The sequence below is a fragment of the Lissotriton vulgaris genome, chromosome 7, assembly GCF_964263255.1.
Source record: "Lissotriton vulgaris chromosome 7, aLisVul1.2, whole genome shotgun sequence".
Taxonomy (NCBI): domain Eukaryota; kingdom Metazoa; phylum Chordata; class Amphibia; order Caudata; family Salamandridae; genus Lissotriton; species Lissotriton vulgaris.
This window is the reverse complement of record NC_141695.1, coordinates 868,461,400-868,470,452: the sequence shown is the minus strand read 5'-3', so window position 1 is coordinate 868,470,452 and position 9,053 is coordinate 868,461,400. Positions and strand designations below refer to the sequence as shown.

The 9,053-nt window shown below is 47.4% G+C and overlaps 1 pseudogene; it reads left to right on the top strand.

The window, feature by feature from the left end:
• Positions 1–6,699: 6,699 nt before the first annotated feature.
• LOC147702595 (uncharacterized) lies at positions 6,700–8,054 on the top strand (annotated as a pseudogene).
• The last annotated feature ends 999 nt before the right edge of the window (positions 8,055–9,053 follow it).

Sequence of the window (9,053 nt, the reverse complement as noted above, 5' to 3'; positions counted from 1 at the left end):
GTTGTGTTCTTCAATGAATGTGGCGAGTTGGCTGTTGATGGCTTTCTCGATGACTTTCGCTGGGAACGGGAGCAGGGAGATGGGTCTGTAGTTTTTGAGGTCGGTGGGGTCCGCTGAGGGTTTCGTTAGGAGGGGGTTGACCTCGGCGTGTTTCCAGTCGTCGGGGAACGAGGCGGTCGCCAGGGAGCGGTTGATGGTTTGGCGGAGCATGGGTGCGATGGTGTTGGCGGCTCTGTTGAAGATGTGGTGGGGGCAGGGGTCCGTGGGGGCCCCTGAGTGGATTGACTTCATTGTATTCAGTGTGTCTTCAGTGGTGAGGGCTGTCCAGTCATCAATCGCTGGTTTCCGGGTGTCGGGGGTGGTTGGTGAGGGTTCAGTGTGTTGGTTGTCTTCGTCGAAGTTGTCGTAGATGCTCTTGATTTTGTGGTGGAAAAAGATGCTGAGTTTGTCACAGAGGTCTTGTGAGGGAGGGATGTCGGTAGACTCGCTGGTGGGTTGGGCGAACTCCTTGATGATGCTGAAGAGTTCCTTGCTGTTGTGTGCGTGGGTGGAGATTCTGTCTTCAATCGCTTTTTTCCTCGTTTCTCTGATGAGTTGATGGTGGGCGTTGGTGGCGGCTCTGAAGTTGTTGTGGGCTTCTGTGGATTTGGTGTTTCTCCAGGCCTTTTCAAGGCGGCGGCATGTGCGCCTGGACTCTCGAAGTTCTGTGGTAAACCATCTGGCTTTCTTGGCACGGGTATTGTTTTTCTTGAGGGGGGCTATGGTGTTGGTGCTGTCCGAGATCCATCTATGCAGGGTTCGGGCTGCGGTGTTGGGGTCGTCGTTTTCCGCGATGGTTGGGGTGGAGTTGTTGAGTGAGGAGGTGAGCTGGTCATCGGTGATTTTGGTCCAGTTTCTTTGTGGAAGCAGGTGCTGGTGTCTGTGGATGGTGCGTGTTCTGAAGGTGAAGTGGACGCAACGATGGTCGGTCCATGGGAGTTTGGTGGTGTGGCTGAAGGTGATGGAGTTTCCTGTAGTGAAGAGGGGGTCGAGGGTGTGTCCTGCTGAGTGCGTGGGCTCGGTCAAGATCTGGCAGAGTCCAATGTTGTGGAGGTTGTCCAGGAGGGATGTGGTGTTGGGGTCCAGTTGATTGTCGAGGTGGAAGTTGAGGTCTCCCATCAGGGTATAGTTGGTGGATGCGATGGCCTGTGGGGAGATAATGTCCGTGATGGAGTTGGGGAAGGGTCCGCGGGGTCCAGGGGGTCGGTAGATGAGGGTTCCTCGGAGGGCGGCGGTGGGGCTGGCCAGTATCTTGAAGTGAAGGTGTTCCATCAGTTCTGTGGACTCGTCAGGGAGTGTGCTCAGGCGGAGGCTGGATTTGTGGACGATGGTGATTCCTCTTCCTGGGTGGATGGGGCGGTCCTTCCTGGAGATCTTGTATCCTTGGGGGATGGCGATGGCGATGTCCGGTCCCGAGGTGGTGTTGGTCCAGGTTTCGGTGAAGAATGCTACGTCTGGGGTGGTGCTGTCGAGGAGGTCCCAGATTTCTGTTGCGTGTTTGTGGAGGGATCGGACGTTGAGGAGGATGCATTGCAGGGTCTTCGGTTCGGTTGTGTTCTTGTGGGCGGGTTGTGCTGGATCCGTGTTCTTGGCGGAGCTGCAGGTGTGCCGGCAGCGGTGACAGCTGAAGGGTCCATGGGTGTCGGCTGGTGATGCTAGCTTGCAGTTGTTGTTGCAGCCTGGGTTGAGTGCGTGGAGTGCTGCTGGGTCGTAGCGTTGGCGGGGCGGAGGTCCAGGGATCCTGGTGCTGGTTGCAGACGGGTGCAGACGTGCTTGCCTTTGACGCGCCTTCGGTGCACCAACGGCGCGCCCGGCACGCAGTGGCCGCCATTAAGTAGGGGTCGGGGAGGGCTGGACAGCTGGGAGGCGGGGAGGGGAGCTGGATTGGGCCGGTCGTGCTGGAGGGGGGAGGGGCCGCGGGGGCAGCAGCGGCGGGGAAAGGTAAAGGGAGGAAAGAAGGGATAAAGAAAAAAGGGAAAATAAGCAGAAGTAAGGCACAAAAGAGCAGAGATGCAGAAAAGAGCAGAAAGGTGAAAGATAGAAAGGGTAAAAAAACGAGTGAAAACGAGTGAAGGAGCAGAGGGAGAGAAAGGGAAAATGGGCAGAAATAAGGCACAAAAGAGCAGAGGTGCAGAAAGGTGAAAGATAGAAAGGGAAAAAAACGGTGAAAACGAGTGAAGGAGCAGAGGGAGAGAAAGGGAGAATGGGCAGGAATAAGGCGCAAAAGAGCAGAGGTGCAGAAAGATGAAAGATAGAAATGGAGAAAAACGAGTGAAGGAGCAGAAAGAAAGAAAGGAGACAGAGGTCCACTGGACCACCAGGGATGAGGCGCAGGGAAACCTGCGGGTGGAGGAGGGCCTCGATCACCAACACTGAAGAGTGCAGGGGCAGGGGCACCTCACTTAATGGTGGAGCTGCGAGGGTGGGAGAGCAATTTCACTGACAATGAGTACTATGTTGAAAAGTTATTTGCTGTTGTGTGCGTTGTTATTCAGTCGGGCTTTGAAGGACAATCTCTTGGCTTTTCTGATGGGGTGGTGATGTCTGCGGATGGCATCCTTGTGGGCTGCATGGCTGTCTGGAGTGTGGTCGTGGAGCCATTTCTTCTCCAGCTTCCGGCATGTTCGTTTGGAGATCTGGAGTTCTTCGGTGAACCAGGCGGCTTTCTTGCTGGGGTGGTTGATGGAGGGTTTCTTGATCGGGGTAAGGGTGTTGGCGCAGTCATCGATCCACTGTCTGAAATTTCGGGCAGCGGCGTCTGTGTCGGTGGGGTCGGTAGGTGGGTTCTGGTGACATTCAAGACAACACATATTGACACAAGAACTACATTCAGTCAATGAACCTACTGGTTACTCTTCTCACGCGAGAACTCCTACGTAACTAGCCAGCAAGATCAGGCCTCAACTGACCAGCATGATTAGACTGCAGAACTTCCGCATACTTGGCAAAAACACCTTCCGGCATAGCCTACTTTGCCACCCATGACATGCTCCACCTTTGTCTATTAGAAACACGAAGAGAATTGCCACAACCATCCACCACTTGTATGGGATCCCAAACCTTCGACAAACCTTTACTCAACAACAACTGCTCTTTAATGTGAACCCAAACTTCTACAATCACACTACCAACATTCTTGTGCACTTTCTTGGAACTGCACTCATGAATACACCTAGACTTGCTAACAACATCACTAGCACACGTTGCTTTGTTACACAACACCTGCATATCAATATTGAGATTACCAATGTCCACCATCCACATTGGAGAAAGAAAATACACCACTCTCCTCCTCTTTCTCAACTCAAAAGGAATCTGTCCAGTAACAGAATGTGGTGTAGTGTGGTATGCTCACAATAACTTGTAACATCTTCAGCACAATCAATGCCAGCTTTAAGAGCACTCTGAATACACACCACCAACACTTTGTTGAATCGTTCCACCTTGCCTTACATTTGGGATGATACAACGGAGTGTGTAAGTGTTTGATGCCATTCTGCTTCAGAAATTCTTGCATGCCAACAGAAGTAATTATACACCACCGTCCGCCAACATACATTTCAGAGGGTTTACCTTCTTTAGACAACAATCAAATACCTCATGTGGGAAGGATTACATTGAAAGGGTCCAAATATTTGATGTCCACCTTCTGGCACACCTTTTCCAGGCAATAAGACAAGCTGAGAGAGGGTATAGATGTGACCAAATTTTTATCACTGTAGAAACATTGAGAACACTGATGAATGGTATACTTTACAGCACCATTCATACCCAGTCTCTAATAACTACAACTCACCCTTCGTTTTGTGGCAGTCACACATAGATGACCACAATGTGCTGTTTCCAAAATTCTAAATTTGTAACATCGAGAAGGAACCAATTTATTTCCTCTAACCAGCACAAAACATTCCAAAGACAATTCATCAGGAACTTTCCAAAAGAATTGTAGATTGATCCTCACATATCTTTCACAAGGCCAAGCCTTGGTGACAAAAGCAATAACCTAGTATGAATCAGCATCTGCTTCCAAATTCTTTACACCAATCCTTTACATTTTCACTCACAGTATGATCCTCCACCCTCGCAATGATGCATTCCTCAATCTCTTCATCCATAGAATCCAACTTGTCATCAACCGCTACAGTAGACAAACAATCAGCTTTACTGTTTTTCCCACCAGCAATGTGTGACACTTCAAAATTAAAATCCAACAGTTTCACAGACAGTCTGGCTAATCTTACAGTTCACTTCTTTATCTTTCCTCCTGACAGAATGTCAACTAACAGTTGGTGATCTGTTCTCAGCCAAAGCATTCTTTCCTGCAGATAAGATTTAAACTGCATACCCCAATTGTACATGAGCATTTCCTTTTCTAAGACAGAGTGCCCAGTCTCAATCTCCTTCAATCTTTGAGAGACAAACCCCATTGTAACCTTCTTTGAACCATCCCATTGCAAGTGCACAGAACCCAATCCATAACCACTTGCATTCACAGTTACAAATGTTTTACTTTTTTTTATGAATATGGTTGCAAAGCAGTTGCCGATAAAATGCTCTGTTTAATCAGGTCAATATTCCACTGACACAATGGAGACCTCACAAAATCAGTATTCTTCCAAAGGAGATTCCTAAATCGTTCAGTTTTTATGAATTTCAAATACAGTTCGCACGCACCTAAAAAGGAACCTAACTGATCTTTGTGCTTGGGATGAGGAGCTTCCACAATTCCATCAACCAACCCAGGTTTATATAAAAAAAATAATTTTAAATGTATAACTTAAAGTCCTTATATTCAAAAGTGAGCTATTAACTTCCATCATAGAACACTGCAAAGTATACATTAGCACATTGATTAATGTTGCATAAAACGTGGTTTAGGTTTTATTCCATTAGCTGATAACAGAGGACCCAAATATTCCACTTGACTAACTGTGAAAATAAACATATCCTTCCTGAGAGAGACATCATTATTCATTAAGGGCTTTGGCACCTGTTTTAAGACAATATCATGCACCTCCAATGTGTCAGCAAACACCATAATGTAATCTTGAAACACTACGACATTATTAATACCATTCAATAACCAAGTCATGACTTTTTGAAAAGCTGAGGCAACTGAGCCAGGCAAATGGCATTCTACAAAACTGAAATGTGCAATCAGGAGTGACAAAAGCAGTAAGATAAAATTACTTTTTGTCCAAAATGACCTGATGGTAAGCAGCTTTAAGAACTAACCAAGTGAATCATTTTGGCCTGACCCACAACAGGGATGAGATCCCCAATGCAAGGAGTTGAGACATTTCCCATCCAAATAGCATTATTGAGGATCTTCAGGCCGACACCCATATGATGTTCACCTTATGTACAGCTGCAAAAAGACCCAGAAGGTCCCACCAACTGTCAAAGCACTTTTAACAGTAAACCAAGTCCATCCCAATTCAGAGCACCTGACAAACCAATCATAGAACACTTACTTAAGAGTGTCCAAACGTCTCTGAAGAGAGATATTTTCGATTTCTATTAGGAGAGTTTTCCATTAAAGTAGCTCTATTTGCTTGTTGAGGAGTCTTCTTTTATAATACCATGAAGACAAAGGCTTTGTAAATTGTAGTTTAACTCAGTATTTGTTTATAGGAGCCGAAACTGCATGTAGTTATGAGTCTCAAATAATATGAGAAGCAGATGTCTGAAATGAGATCAGTAGGATCAGCTCATTTGGTGATTGTCTGAAACATTTTGTAAACCATTCTATTACAGGACCGAAGGCTTCAGATTATGCGTTCTGTTTCATTTACTGCAAACAAACAGCAGCCAATAAGAACATTTATAACATTTATAAACAAAACATTCCCAGAATGCTTAGTGTGAATGTACAACAACCATAGAGACTAGCCTTATATAACAGTCCTCAAACCAGATCACTTCCTCTTTCTTTGGTGCTCCTCTCAGCGATAAGTGCTCGATTTTGTCTTGCCCTTCTGTTACTTTGTGTTTTGATTGTGCATTTCAAGTATTTGCATTGAATATTTAATTGTGCATGGTTAAAGGTTAATATTATTGCAGCCTATTGTCTTCATGTAGCGTTCGGAAGTTGATGCCTTGCCTTACCGATAACGCGTATTGTGCGTTCAGCGCCCGACACCTCCATGCAGTCATTTGCTCAGTCGGAAGGGGGGGGTCTGTTTGCGAGCGCTCCTCACCTTCTGACTGCAGTTTTTCCTTATCCCAGAGACTCGCCGCGTTGATAGTGGCTGCCCGTGCCTTCCCTCGTTCGAGCTGCGCTTCCTGGAGACTCGCGTCACGCAGCATAATTGGGCTTGTTTTGGATTTCTTTTGGGCTACGCGACGCTCAATTAGTTTTCCTCCTCGCTCCGCGCGCATTTTGCATCACGCGTCGGAGCTAGTGGTTGCTCATCATTTGTACCCTTGAGTGGACGCATCACTTGGCTGCATAAAGTGACAGGCCCAAGCTGTGTGCAGGCTTGTGTATTTTTCTAGAGGCTCATGATGCCTTCGGGCTGCTTTTGACTACAGCTTTGCTGAGGAGCATGCTTTCTCCCTAGGATAATTACTATTTGCACCAGGGTTGCTCCCCCTTGACTAATCCCTTGGGATTCTTGGTATTTTTAGTCTTAAGGTCTCATCTACTATTTAGTGGACATGGAAGACTGGGCCTACTTTGAGAAGGATGAATATGGGTACTATGAGGAGGTGCATGCCTCTCTCCTCGAAGACAACCTTGTGCATGCTTTGGATGCATCAGTTCAAGACTCCCTTAATAAGGCGGTGGAGGTTGCAGTCCCTAAGACCGTGAATAAGACTCGGGGGGCGGCATTGAAGCCTATTATGACGCAACTGGAAAATTTCCCGAAACGCCACGGCTTATTGCAACAAGATAATGTACCTGTGTCGACGTCGTCTGGAGATAAATCTGCATCCAACAAGACATCCAATTGGCCGCATGCGCAGGCCCTCACTAAATTACTTCCCCCGGCAGCTAAAGATCACCCATGCTCAGGGTCTCAGAATACTTTGCCCGCTGCGCCCAAGGTGGCTACAGATACAGACACTGTCACGGACACTGACTCCACCAGCCACACAATGTCCCCTAAGAAGAAGAAGGCCAAGACATTGGTTGCACGCCCTCAATCTCCCCCTGTTTACAAAATGTTTAAGACAATCACTAATCCCTTTGATTTCAACCCCCAAGATATAGTGCACTCCAGGTCTTCTGATTAGGCCCCTCCTCCCGGGTGGCAGATTATATCCATCAGAACCTGCAGTGCAGTTTTGACAAGAATGTTAAAAATCGTCTAAAGTCTGAATGCCCGTCCCGATGTTCCGGACAAGGTCACAGAGACTCCGGATATTGAGCCTAATATGTTGGCCTTCCTGAAAAAATTCCAGAAGGATCCCAAAAAAGGCATCGATAGGGCCTGGCGCGGGTGCCAGGATAAGTTGCTAGACACCATCTGCCCCTTGTCTAAAATCCTTGAGATGGCTCTGGTGGCAAAAGAGGCTGGTGCTTTAATCAATCCAGACATTCTCGCAGGCTGGACCCAGCGCGCCATTTACTTTTTAGGCAATGCAAACTGCGCCATCTCCGCTGAGCGTAGGAAATCTCTCTTGACGCACATGGACACTAATTTGACCGAGTTGGCTGCGGCTGAGCCGGGGCCCTTGGCAGATGGCTTGCTGTTCGGGGAACGCTTTGTGAAAGACGCCTCTAAGTACGTGGGGACTTTCACCAGTCTAGACAAAGCACAGTCTAATATAAAAAGAGTAATATCAAAAGAGTGTTCAACGCGGGCCTTTTTGGTTGGGCCGGGCGAGGCAAGGGCCGCTCGCCAGGACGTCAGTACCACCAAGGTCCCGCGAGAGGTGGTTATGGCCGAGGCCGCAGAGACTTTCAGGACCCCACCAGAGGCGGGAAGTTTTACCCAACCAGACGTTCCAACCGTTGTGGCTTCCACCGTGGTGGCCAGAGAGGGAACTCCGGACCTCAGATTACATGAGGTAAGCCCACTGTCTCTGTCTATTTTTCCACTGGGGAGTCGGATTCACCATTTCATTCACAATTGGCAGGCCGTTACTCAGGACGCTTGGGTTCTTCAAACAGTACGGGCTTTCACATAGACCTTTATCAAACTCCCTTTCAAGGGTCCCCTCCTCCCCCTCTATATTTTTCCCAACAAGACAAGTGTTTTATGTTATGTTATGTTATGTTATGTTATGTTATGTTATGTTATGTTATGTTATGTTATGTTATGTTATGTTATGTTATGTTATTTTATGTTATGTTAAGGGTTTGGTAAGCGATACAGCTGCCCCAGCAAAGAGACGTCCCGGCGCTGCTAGATCTAAAAAGACAGATACCTGAGCCTAGCCAAAACATGATGAAAAAATAAAAGTTTTAATGGCTTTCCGAAAAGCCATTCAGAAAAGGGGGTGGTGAAGAACAGAGTGTCTGAATTAAGCAGACCACTCTTACCCAGTCCAAAGATCAGGGCTTGATCCATCACATTTATTTGTCCCTTGCTCATTGCACCATCAGGATTCAAGCAAGCCGGGCCGACGACGGCTGAAATGCCAGAAACCAGTAAGAGTGGTCTGCTTAATTCAGACACTCTGTTCATCACCACCCCCTTTTCTGAATCATTTTGTCCACCATAAGCGTGGAAGGGTATACGCAGATGTGAGTCCCTTGCTCATTGCACCATCAGGATTCAAGCAAGCCGGGCCGACGACGGCTGAAATGCCAGAAACCGGTCCCCGGAAGCTTGTTTCCTTCCCAGTATAAGAATTGGCTTGGTAGTTTGGTTTGCCCTGTTCCCATCATGCACTGGGACAGGAACAGACTAATTTGCATGTAGCCAGGTTCTGAGCTGGGATGGTGCAGTGAGCTAAAAAACGGTGATGGATCAAGCCCTGATCTTTGGACTAGGTAAGAGTGGTCTGCTTAATTCAGACACTCTGTTCATCACCACCCCCTTTTCTGAATCATTTTGTCCACC